This window comes from Callorhinus ursinus, unplaced genomic scaffold (genome assembly GCF_003265705.2).
Source record: "Callorhinus ursinus isolate GAN/ISIS: 27379988/994484 unplaced genomic scaffold, GSC_fseal_2.0 scaffold2, whole genome shotgun sequence".
Classification (NCBI taxonomy): domain Eukaryota; kingdom Metazoa; phylum Chordata; class Mammalia; order Carnivora; family Otariidae; genus Callorhinus; species Callorhinus ursinus.
In genome coordinates, this window is record NW_027397064.1 from 1,109,733 (window position 1) to 1,119,306 (window position 9,574).

The following is a 9,574-nucleotide window of genomic DNA, read 5'->3' on the forward strand; positions in this document are numbered from 1 at the left end:
ACAAACTCTAACATCCACATGAACCCATCCCTAGTTTATTCATGGAAAATATGTGTGACACAGGGAATAGGGCCTCCCACATCGTAAGGAAACTTTCTCGTCCCATTCCTAGGCCGCTGACCCACAGTCTTGCCATCAAGATTTTTCTATCATGGTAATTCTTGAAAGAGAGATGGGGGCATGGGAGAAAAAAAATCTACTTATGTCAGTGAACTCTGAGATGCCAAAAATAATTGTGAGAGGAAATAGAGCAGCTAATAAGGTCGCAGTCTCTCAGATCTTTCACAATGTTAGAATTTTGCCCTTTTTGGTGTTTCTAGAACATGAGAGAAGTTAGTTCCTGCTGAGGTGCTGTGTGTACAATACCTGGGTCATAACAATGATTTTTAAATCTGCCAGTATTTTTACAGTTTAAAGAGCATTTCCATGCATCTTATATTATGGCAGTTTGCTGCCACCATGTCCCCCCTTATAAATGAAGCAAATGAGGCTCAGGGGTTAAGCAAGTGACCTGCCCCAGTTGGCGTTTTGTGGTCAGCAGCGCCAGGACTTGTCTATTTTTAGCAGAAAGAAAATAGTGTCCATATATTCTTGTAAGTCAGACTAAGAACCAGATTCTGTTCTCTTGCTGTCACACCATCCCAGACACCACCTATAGGAGTTCAGCAACATTGAAAGTTAAATCTTTTAAAATACTGTCCTACAGCCACTTTGGAAAACAGTGTGGAGGTGCCTCAAAAAATTAAAAATAGAGCTACCCTATGACCCAGCAATTGCACTCCTGGGTATTTACCCCAAAGACACAGCTGTAGTGAAAAGAAGGGCCATATGCACCCCAATGTTCATAGCAGCAATGTCCGCAATAGCCAAACTGTGGAAAGAGCTGAGATGCCCTTCAACAGATGAATGGATAAAGAAGGTGTGGTCCATAGATACAATGGAATATGACTCAGCCATCAGAAAGGTTGAATACCCAACTTTTACATCCACATGGATGGGACTGGAGGAGATTATGCTAAGTGAAGTAAGTCAAGCAGAGAAAGTCAATTATCATATGGTTTCACTTATTTGTGGAACATCAGGAATAGCAGGGAGGACATTAGGAGAAGGAAGGGAAAAATGAAGGGGGGAAATCGGAGGGAGAGATGAACCATGAGAGACTATGGACTCTGAGAAACAAACTGAGGGTTCTAGAGGGGAGGGGGGGGGGGGATGGGTTAGCCTGGTGATGGGTATTAAGGAGGGCACATACTGCATGGAGCACTGGGTGTTATACACAAACAATGGATCGTGGATCACCACATCAAAAACTAATGATGTTTTGTATGGTGACTAACATAACATAATAAAATAAAATTTTTTTAAAAAATAAATAAAATATTGTCCTAACATGGAAATTGTGCCATTTCCAGCCAAGTGATGCTAGGTGAAGGGTGGACTGTCTAGAAATTGGAAATAAACCAGAAGAGAGCAAGAGGTGTCCAGGCATGGGGTAGTGGGTCCTAGAAGGTAGGGCTTGATGACATTGGATACTGCATGGTCTTGGGGGAACATGCTGGGTTCCAGAGCTGCCTGAGGCTGGCACCTGTGTCACAGGCTGTTCAGGTCTCAGGGGAGGTGTCTCAAACCTCTGCCAGGGACATACAGAGCTGGTGTGACTCACCCCACCTTTCATGTGCATTTGTTCTCTCTTGGCAGGAATGATTTTCATTGTACCATAACTCAGTATGACCCAATCTGTCTGGGCTGATGCATGGACTGGAATTGCTCCTCAGGGAGAAAGAGCTAATACTGGCTTCCAATAGCAGAGTTTTTACTATTTGAGTCATGACTTCCTGGCTTTTCCCCATCAAAAACTGGAAGTCTTAGTGTATCGACAGGAAGTTAGCCATGGAGAAGAACTGACTGCCAGCCCCTTCGTGCCTCCCTGGCCGGGACAGGGGCTGACCTGAGCATGGATCTCCTCTCCAGAGGTGAGCCATAGGAAAGCAGCAGGGCAAAAGCCAGTGGAAGAACAGAAGCCCAGGACTATCAGACCCAGGGTCCAGCAAATATGGACAAGCTGGCGGACAAGCCCACAGGGGTGGGTCCAGGAGGGGGGTCCAGGAGGTTCCCTTTGACCAGTGCTGTGGTGGTTGCTGGCTGGTCTTATTTGGCTATCAGGGCAGAAAGTAGGAGTGGTGGGTCCAAGCGCAACGTGTAAGGGATGGGCAGGCAGCCACTGGGTCACTGGGATGAGAGTGGCTAGAATAAGCAAGAAGTAGTGCATGCACGTGTCTTTCTTCCAAGGAATTCTGCACTCACCCTCCTGGGCTTGATTTCACGCTCCCCCGAGGGGGCTAGGGTGATGGTACAGAGATGCACGGACTCCCAGCCAGCCCGGGCTCTTTGGTGAATGTGAGTTCTTCACACTCATGCAAACACTGATTGACCCTTCTGTCCACCCCTCAGGGAGTGGATGGTTGGGATACCCCTCCAGCTGAGGCCAAGGCTGGGAGCAGGGGCATGTCTGTGGGCTGACCTGGGTCCTAGCTCAGACTGGCTGGTGGTCCAAGAGAACCCCCAGCCTCCCTGCCCCTGTCATGCTCAAGCCCAGCTCAGCCAAGTTTCATACCCAAATCCCTGGCCCCTTCTCCCCAGACCTAGAACCAAAGGGATAGACAAGGCACAGACCAGTCACAAACAGGAAAAACAGAGGATGGCTGCGGGCTGAGAAGAGAGGTTCGGATGCCTCCATGGCCATCGAGACCCCGCAGACTCGGAAAAGTCATCCTCCACGAGCCTCTCCCATGGCGATGCAACTCATTTCCTGGAGTTACCATGAGGATCAAATGGAACTGAATGTAGCGTGTTTCAAGGTTGCAAGTTCCTAAAGATTATTTATTTATTTATTTATTTGAGAGAGGGAGAGAGAGAGAGAGCATGAGAGGGGGAGGGTCAGAGGGAGAAGCAGACTCCCCGCCGAGCGGGGAGCCCGATGCGGGACTCGATCCCGGGACTCCAGGATCACGACCCGAGCCGAAGGCAGTCACTTAACCAACTGAGCCACCCAGGCGCCCAAGGTTGCAAGTTTCTAAAGTAATTTCAAGACAAAGGCAAGCCGAACAGGCGCAGGAAGTACCGTAGCGCCCACACCCACTGGCCAGCCGAGGACCCAGGGAAGGTCCACATGGCGTCCCAGGGACACAGGAAGGGCATCTCAGTCCCCTTCAGCCTGGGAGAGGGAGGCTGGGGAGACCAAGTCTGACTTTTGGGGGGGGCGAGGTAAGCCCACTCCACAGCCCAGGTGGGGGTCATGCAGCATGCCCCCCCACCCCCGTCACCTCTCCCTCCTGTCCCCACGCCACTTCACAGCATCTGGCTGCCATGGCAGACCCTCCCACTCCGAGGGGGTCTCCTACGGTGGCTCCAGGCGGGAGGAAGACGCTGCTTTCCCTGCGGGCTCATGCACAGCTCCCTTCAAGGCATCCCCGCACCCAGGGAGGCTTCCCACCACATTCTTGGCAGGCCGGGCCTGTCTCCATCCTGCATCGCCGTACATGTGGGCCCCATTTGCAGGGGGCACGGCGCTGGGGCAGGGAAATCCAGAGGGGTGGCTGTTGGGACGGGCCTTAAATATTTCCACCTGAGAATGTGGACAGAGTACCCCCCAAAGTGATGAAAGGGACCAGAGAGGGCCGGGCTGCCGTGCCAAGAGAAAGGGGGGCAGCGGGGCCCCGGTGGGGGGAGGCAGGAGGTGTCCTCAGGAGGCAGCTGCATGGTGCTGAGCCCACGGACCCCCCAACAAGAGGCTGGCAGCAGGGACGCGGGGGGAACAGGAGCGCCAAGATGCCAGCCGCACCACCCAGCCCAGTCGTATGTTGGCCGCTGTGCGTTCTCTGCCAGCCGGGGCTCCCAGATCCGGGGGAGGCCCACCCCAAGGAGGCTGGTGGGCCCGCCAGGTTCCTGTCACAGCCACCTCCTCCTCAGCAGTGGGGCGCCCTTTGTAGTGTTTGTGGGGCATCAGCAGGCTCCGCAATGGGCATGGAGCCCTGCCCAGAATGGGCCTGGGACCAGCCAGTCCAACCACCCCCTCCCAGATAAACAGGCTGACACACAAGGTGGGCGGGCAGATCGCCCCACATCAGGGGGGCAGTTAGCCTCTGACCAGCTGAAGTCAGTCAGTATCCACTGCCGCTATAGCCCTTTCTTTCCAAGCATGGGAGGCTCAGCCAGGGCTCCCAACAGACCAGGGCCTTCTGTCCCGATGCTAATATTTGAAAACAAAATGAACAAACCACACCCTCCCAGTTCTGGCCACACCCAGCACCTGTGGTCAGGCCTCCTACACCAAGGCCACCATCTCCAGAACCAAACCCACCCCACCCCAGGAGCAAGCAGCCACAGGATTCGCAGGCAGAGCCGCAGGAAGGAGAAACCCCCTGGCTCCAGGTGGCAGCCTGACCCAAGCGTTAGGCACTGTCCACCACAGCAGGGCTGGCCCTTGCAGCCCATCCATGAGCCACGGCATCCGCTAGTTCTTCCAAGTCCAAATGGTCCCCATGAAACTTTTCCCATATTGCTACCTCCCCACTGCTCCCCAGTTCCACCAAAAATGTTACCTCTCAGTGCTGTCCAGGTTCAGAAGTTTAGAGGCATAGCGACACAGAAAGACATCAGTCTACTTTGGTGTCTGGGCCACTGTCGAAGCAAAAAACAAAAATACATAAATGATAAATTGACCCCTCACTAGGCAGGATCAGAAGACTCAGGCAAGGGGACACCATGGGGAGCATGACCCCTTAATCCCTAATTCCCACGTCACCCTAGCCTATCCCAGGATCTCATCCACCTGTGCATTTTAGGTGCCCCTGGGGCCTACAGCCCGTGCGGGGGATGAGGGCAGAACCCCAAGGGTCCGGAGAAAAGTCGCGGAGTGGAGACGTCAGGTTGGTAGAATCAGTGTGCATTTTTGAAGGATCCTCCCAGGGGTTGTGTGAGGCATGGAGCAGGTCAGAGCAGGAAGGTGACAGAGACCTTCGAGAAAATAACAACGCAACACCTCATTTAGTCCCTGCAAGCTGTCCTAAGCACTTCCTAAGTATGGATTCATGAGATGCCCATCACCCCCCATGAGGTGGGCACTAGCATGACCCCCAGTTTACAGGCAAGGAGTTTGACGCCCAGAGAAGTAAACCTCTGAAGTCTGAGAACAATCCAGAACGGAAGTGAGCACCTGAAAAGGGTCATGCGGGATGTGGGGCAGGTAAGAGAGGTAAACCCCAAGGAACATTCGGCAGCCAGTTAGGGACAGGAAGCTGGGGCATCCTGGGCTGCTGGTCGGGATCACAGGGAAGCTGGTGAAAGGAGAGATGAGCACTTCTATAGGGGCTGGGGACATTTGTGGGGCATCTGGGGAGATGTCCTGCAGAGGGCTAGACTCAGCGGTCTGAGGCCCAGGAGACCGAAGCAGCACAGGCTCCAGGTTAGTCCTGCAGGGAGTGTGTAGACACGAGGCAGAAGCCGTGCAAGAGCCCACAGGCCTGGGCCTCCTCCAGGCTGCCCCACGGGCTGGGCACCTGCCCAAGAGCTGCCCTTGCCCAGCTGAGGGCAGAGAGGTCTGGGGAGAATATGTGACACTGAACTCTGAGCCCCACCGCAGCCTGTCCACAGTGGGGTTGAGCGGGCCCAGGAAGGACTCCACAGGAGTCCAGCCTCGGTGGTCTCCGGATTCCCCTCAAGCCAGAGGCTTGGGGAAGGGAACACTTGGCCAGAGACGATCCATCCGGGAGGGTGCCCTCAGAGAGTGGCCAACGCAGGACAGAGGAAGTTGGGGAGAACCCCACAAACCTTGAAGAAGTTCACAGGCAAGGAACCTCTTACACTCCAATAAATGGTTTTCCTTTTCAAAAAGAAAGGAAAAACGTTTAAAAAGGAAGAGCCCTTACAAAGGGGGGGGGGCGTTCTGTTTAACCTCCAGGCAAATCCTACGGGGTGGGGGGGCAGGCACAATTCGCGGGCCCACAGCGCCGCGCCAGCTAGAGAAGGTGCCAGAGCCGCTTGGCGCGGGGCCCGCCTGCTGACTGGGGTTTGAAAAACAACTTCCTGTCAATAAATGTGAACAAAAGCTTGGACCCATCTTCAAAGTGATGAGTTATGCCGAAAATATGTTCCTGTGAATGGGGGAGTGGATCATTCGTGGTGCTTTGGCATTCAGGGGAGTTTATAAATAACCAGGCAGGTCTGCTTGGGTTGCGCCTGCCATGGGAAAACGCACCGCCCCAGCAAGCAGAGGGGGACCTGGCGACCAGGAGCCATATGTGATCCATCAGGAGGTTAAAATTAGCCCAGCGCCCCATGGGCCAGCCTCCCCGGCAGGGCTGGCCAAGGGGTGCCCGGAGAAGCCCAATCCGCATCCTGGTGCAGGGAGGCAGAGGGGCTCCCGGGAGCCTCTGCTCTGCACTGAGCTACAAGGTGGACCCCTGGACCAGTTCTCCCATTTGCATTTTGGAGGGAAAAAAGGAAGGGCTAGGTTCTACATGTGGTTTCCATCAGCCGAGAAAAGTAAAAACATGCACTGGCATTTCTAGCTGACATGGTCCTCGTTATTTTAATGAGAAAGTCCATAATTAGGGACAAGAGTGAAAAGGAAGGAACACCACGCTTTCCCTGGGTGCCCACACCTTGGCCCACGGGAAGCCCCGGGGCCCTGATGCACACTCCTCTCTGCCCCTTCCCTGCCCCAGCTGCCAAGAGGAAGGAAGGAAAGCATGCACAAGGCAGACCTTCCAGCCCTAACGATTCCTTCCTCGGTGTCAAAGGTGTGGCCCAAGCAGTTCATTTGTCAGCATTTAAACATCATTACAGCATTAACAGTCTTGCTCAATGCCAAAGAGTCGGCTTTGCACGCCCATAAATTAGAGTACATCAAACCGGAGTTTATTGAGTCTCGGCCAATCAGAAGTAAGACTTCCATAACTTTTTACAATTCTCTGCATTCTTCCAATTACATTAAAACATTTATTTGTACCTTGCATGATATATACAAACGTTTTATTAAGAACATTTGAAAGCTGGTTCTTTAAACAGAAAAGGGATACACTGCATGCGGGTGGAGCCTGGGCTAGCATGGCTCAGGGACCGGCTCGGGCTGGACCCGCAGGCATTATGGCAGGAATAAACGGCCAGGCCAGCTGCCTGCTACTTAGGGCTGTTTGCCTTCCCCGGCAGGTCCCCTTCGGAGCTGGTCTCTGCTTTGTGTCCCCTGAGTTTGTCGTTGGGCCTGTGTCCCATGGTCGCAGCGCACCTCCTGCCCCCGCAGAGAGCAGGACATTCCTCAGCATCCCATCCTCACAGGAGAAGCAAGCCAGTGAGCTGGGTTAAGAACCCCGAGCCCCACCTCCATCCTGCCCTTTCCTTCCTTGGACTCGCCCACTCGGAATCTCGGCTCCTCCGCCCCAAAGATGGCCGTAATAATGAGCACACCCGAGTGCCGCCCTGTTGTCCCACTGCACAGTCACAGCTGGTGACCTGCCTCGCCATTCCAGAAGCATTCTTTTCAATGCTGTCTCCGTCCTGTCACTACCTGCCCTGCCTGAAGGTCCGTCTACCACTGACAGGCCAAGTTCTCAGGGACGTCACACGTCCCAGCAGAAGGTTGCTAAGGCCTCCCTGAGGCTCTGCCTCGAGGCTTAATGTAACACCACCACCAAGAATCCCTCCTGTTTGCTGAGTGCTTGCAAGGTACCAAGCCCGAACAAGTGCCTTCCCTGGAATCCTCACCCCAGCTGTCCAAGAGAGGGGTTCCAGCTGTGATGACGGAGCTGGGTCTCAGGGTGGTTCAAGGTTGTGGCCAACGGGGCAGGGACAGGCCAGGCGGCCAGTGCCAAGGCCTGGGTGGTGACCACAGCACTCCACTGCCCAAGCAGAAAGCATCATAGCCAACGATTCAGGAGCAGAAATCCGGATTCAGCCAGCCCAGGAAGCAGGGGTGGCCATCAGCAGGATTACTGGCCAGGCCAGGCCAGGTCCAGCCAAGTGGGACTCATTTCAGCAGGGAGGGATTCTGCCCGCTGTGGAAGCACACTGTAGGAGCCCATATCAGAAATCTTCACCCTGCAGAGACCACCTTGCTTTTGGGGCTTGCACTGCCCACAGAGCCCATGGGCTGGACACATAGAGCTCATTTTTTGTTAGCACATCATGGACAAGAACTGACCTCACAATGTGGAATAATGCTGGCAGGATAGAAGCTGATTTCTTGTTCCTACCTGTCCGAGGCAGATATTTCTGGTGGGTGGGCATGCTGCTCCCCCAGGACTCAGAGGCCAGCTGCCTTCACCCACCTTGAGCCTGGCCATACCATGAACCCCCAGCAGGCAAAGGACAAAGAGGCTGGAAGGGCACCATGGTGTTGTCCGGGGGCCAGATCTGGAAGTGGCACCCATCACTCTGCTTCTATTCCATTGGTTCAAACCCATCCCACAGCCACATCTAACTGTAACAGCAGATGGGAAATGTAGTCCACCTGTGTGTCCAGAAAGAAGGAGGAAGATTTTGGTGGACAAGTAGCTATCTCAGCGGCAGGAACCTGTTTTTCTCACATAAGAAGAACACGGGAGGCAGGTTTGGCTGCTCAATGATGCCTTCACAGACCAAGTCTTTGTCGTTTCCACTCGCCACCTGATCAAATGAGCTGTTGCCCTATCCTTGCCTCTTCATGGTTGCAAGCAGCTGCTGCAGAACCAGTCATCACATCTGCATTCCAGGCAAGAAGATGGGGAAGAGGCAGGGAACTGTGCTAACCACATCCATCCCCTTCCATTCCCTACTTCAGGAAAGCACTTTCTCAGAAACTCCCCCAGCACATAAAGCTCCACTGGCCAGACCGAATCCCATGCCCCGCCTCCGGCCTAGAGGGAAGGTGGGCTATCAAAGAAGAGGGCACCCACGATTGCCCTAGACTGACCCTGTTGCCTGCCTGGGGCTGAGCTCATTGCCATTACCAACAAAACTGCGGTCTGGCTCTCCACAAAGAAGGATGGATATGGAATAGACAGCTAATGGGTTTGCTACCATCAGGAAGCCAGCTCTCTATATAACACCGTGGGGGTTGACTGGTCTCCCTCAAAATCTTATTTCCACCCAGAATCTCAGAATATGACCTTACTCATAATTAGGCCTTTGCAGATGTAATTAGTTAAGAATCTTGAGATCCATTTAGTCAAGGGATTGGGACTTAACACAGGCTGCAGTTACCTTGGTAGGTAGGAATAGGGCAGAGCTGAAAGCTAGCACTAGAAGTACTAGAAGTACTAGGAGTACTTGAAGTGTTAGAAGTACTAAAAGTACTAGGAGTGCTCCAAGTGTTAGAAGTACTGGGAGTACCAGGAGTGCTCCAGGTGTTAGAAGTAATGGGAGTACCAGGAGTGCTCTAAGTGTTAGAAGTACTGGGAGTACCAGGTGTGCTCCAGGTGTTAGAAGTACTAGAAGTACCAGGAGTGTTCTAAGTGTTAGAAGTAGTGGGAGTACCAGGAGTGCTCCAGGTGTTAGAAGTAGTGGGAGTACCAGGAGTGCTCCAGGTGTTAGAAGTACT

The 9,574-nt window shown here is 53.5% G+C and overlaps 1 long non-coding RNA gene across 1 annotated transcript in view; it reads right to left on the minus strand.

Annotated features, from left to right (window-relative positions):
- Positions 1 to 1,294: 1,294 nt before the first annotated feature.
- Positions 1,295 to 9,574, minus strand: part of LOC141374961 (uncharacterized) — a 14,732-nt gene continuing 6,452 nt past the window's right edge. Inside the window, exons 4-5 of the long non-coding RNA XR_012382206.1 lie at positions 4,602 to 4,680; positions 1,295 to 2,869 (exon numbers count right to left, since the gene is read on the minus strand). This is a non-coding gene — a long non-coding RNA (uncharacterized lncRNA). The remainder of the gene's footprint in view (positions 2,870 to 4,601; positions 4,681 to 9,574) is intronic.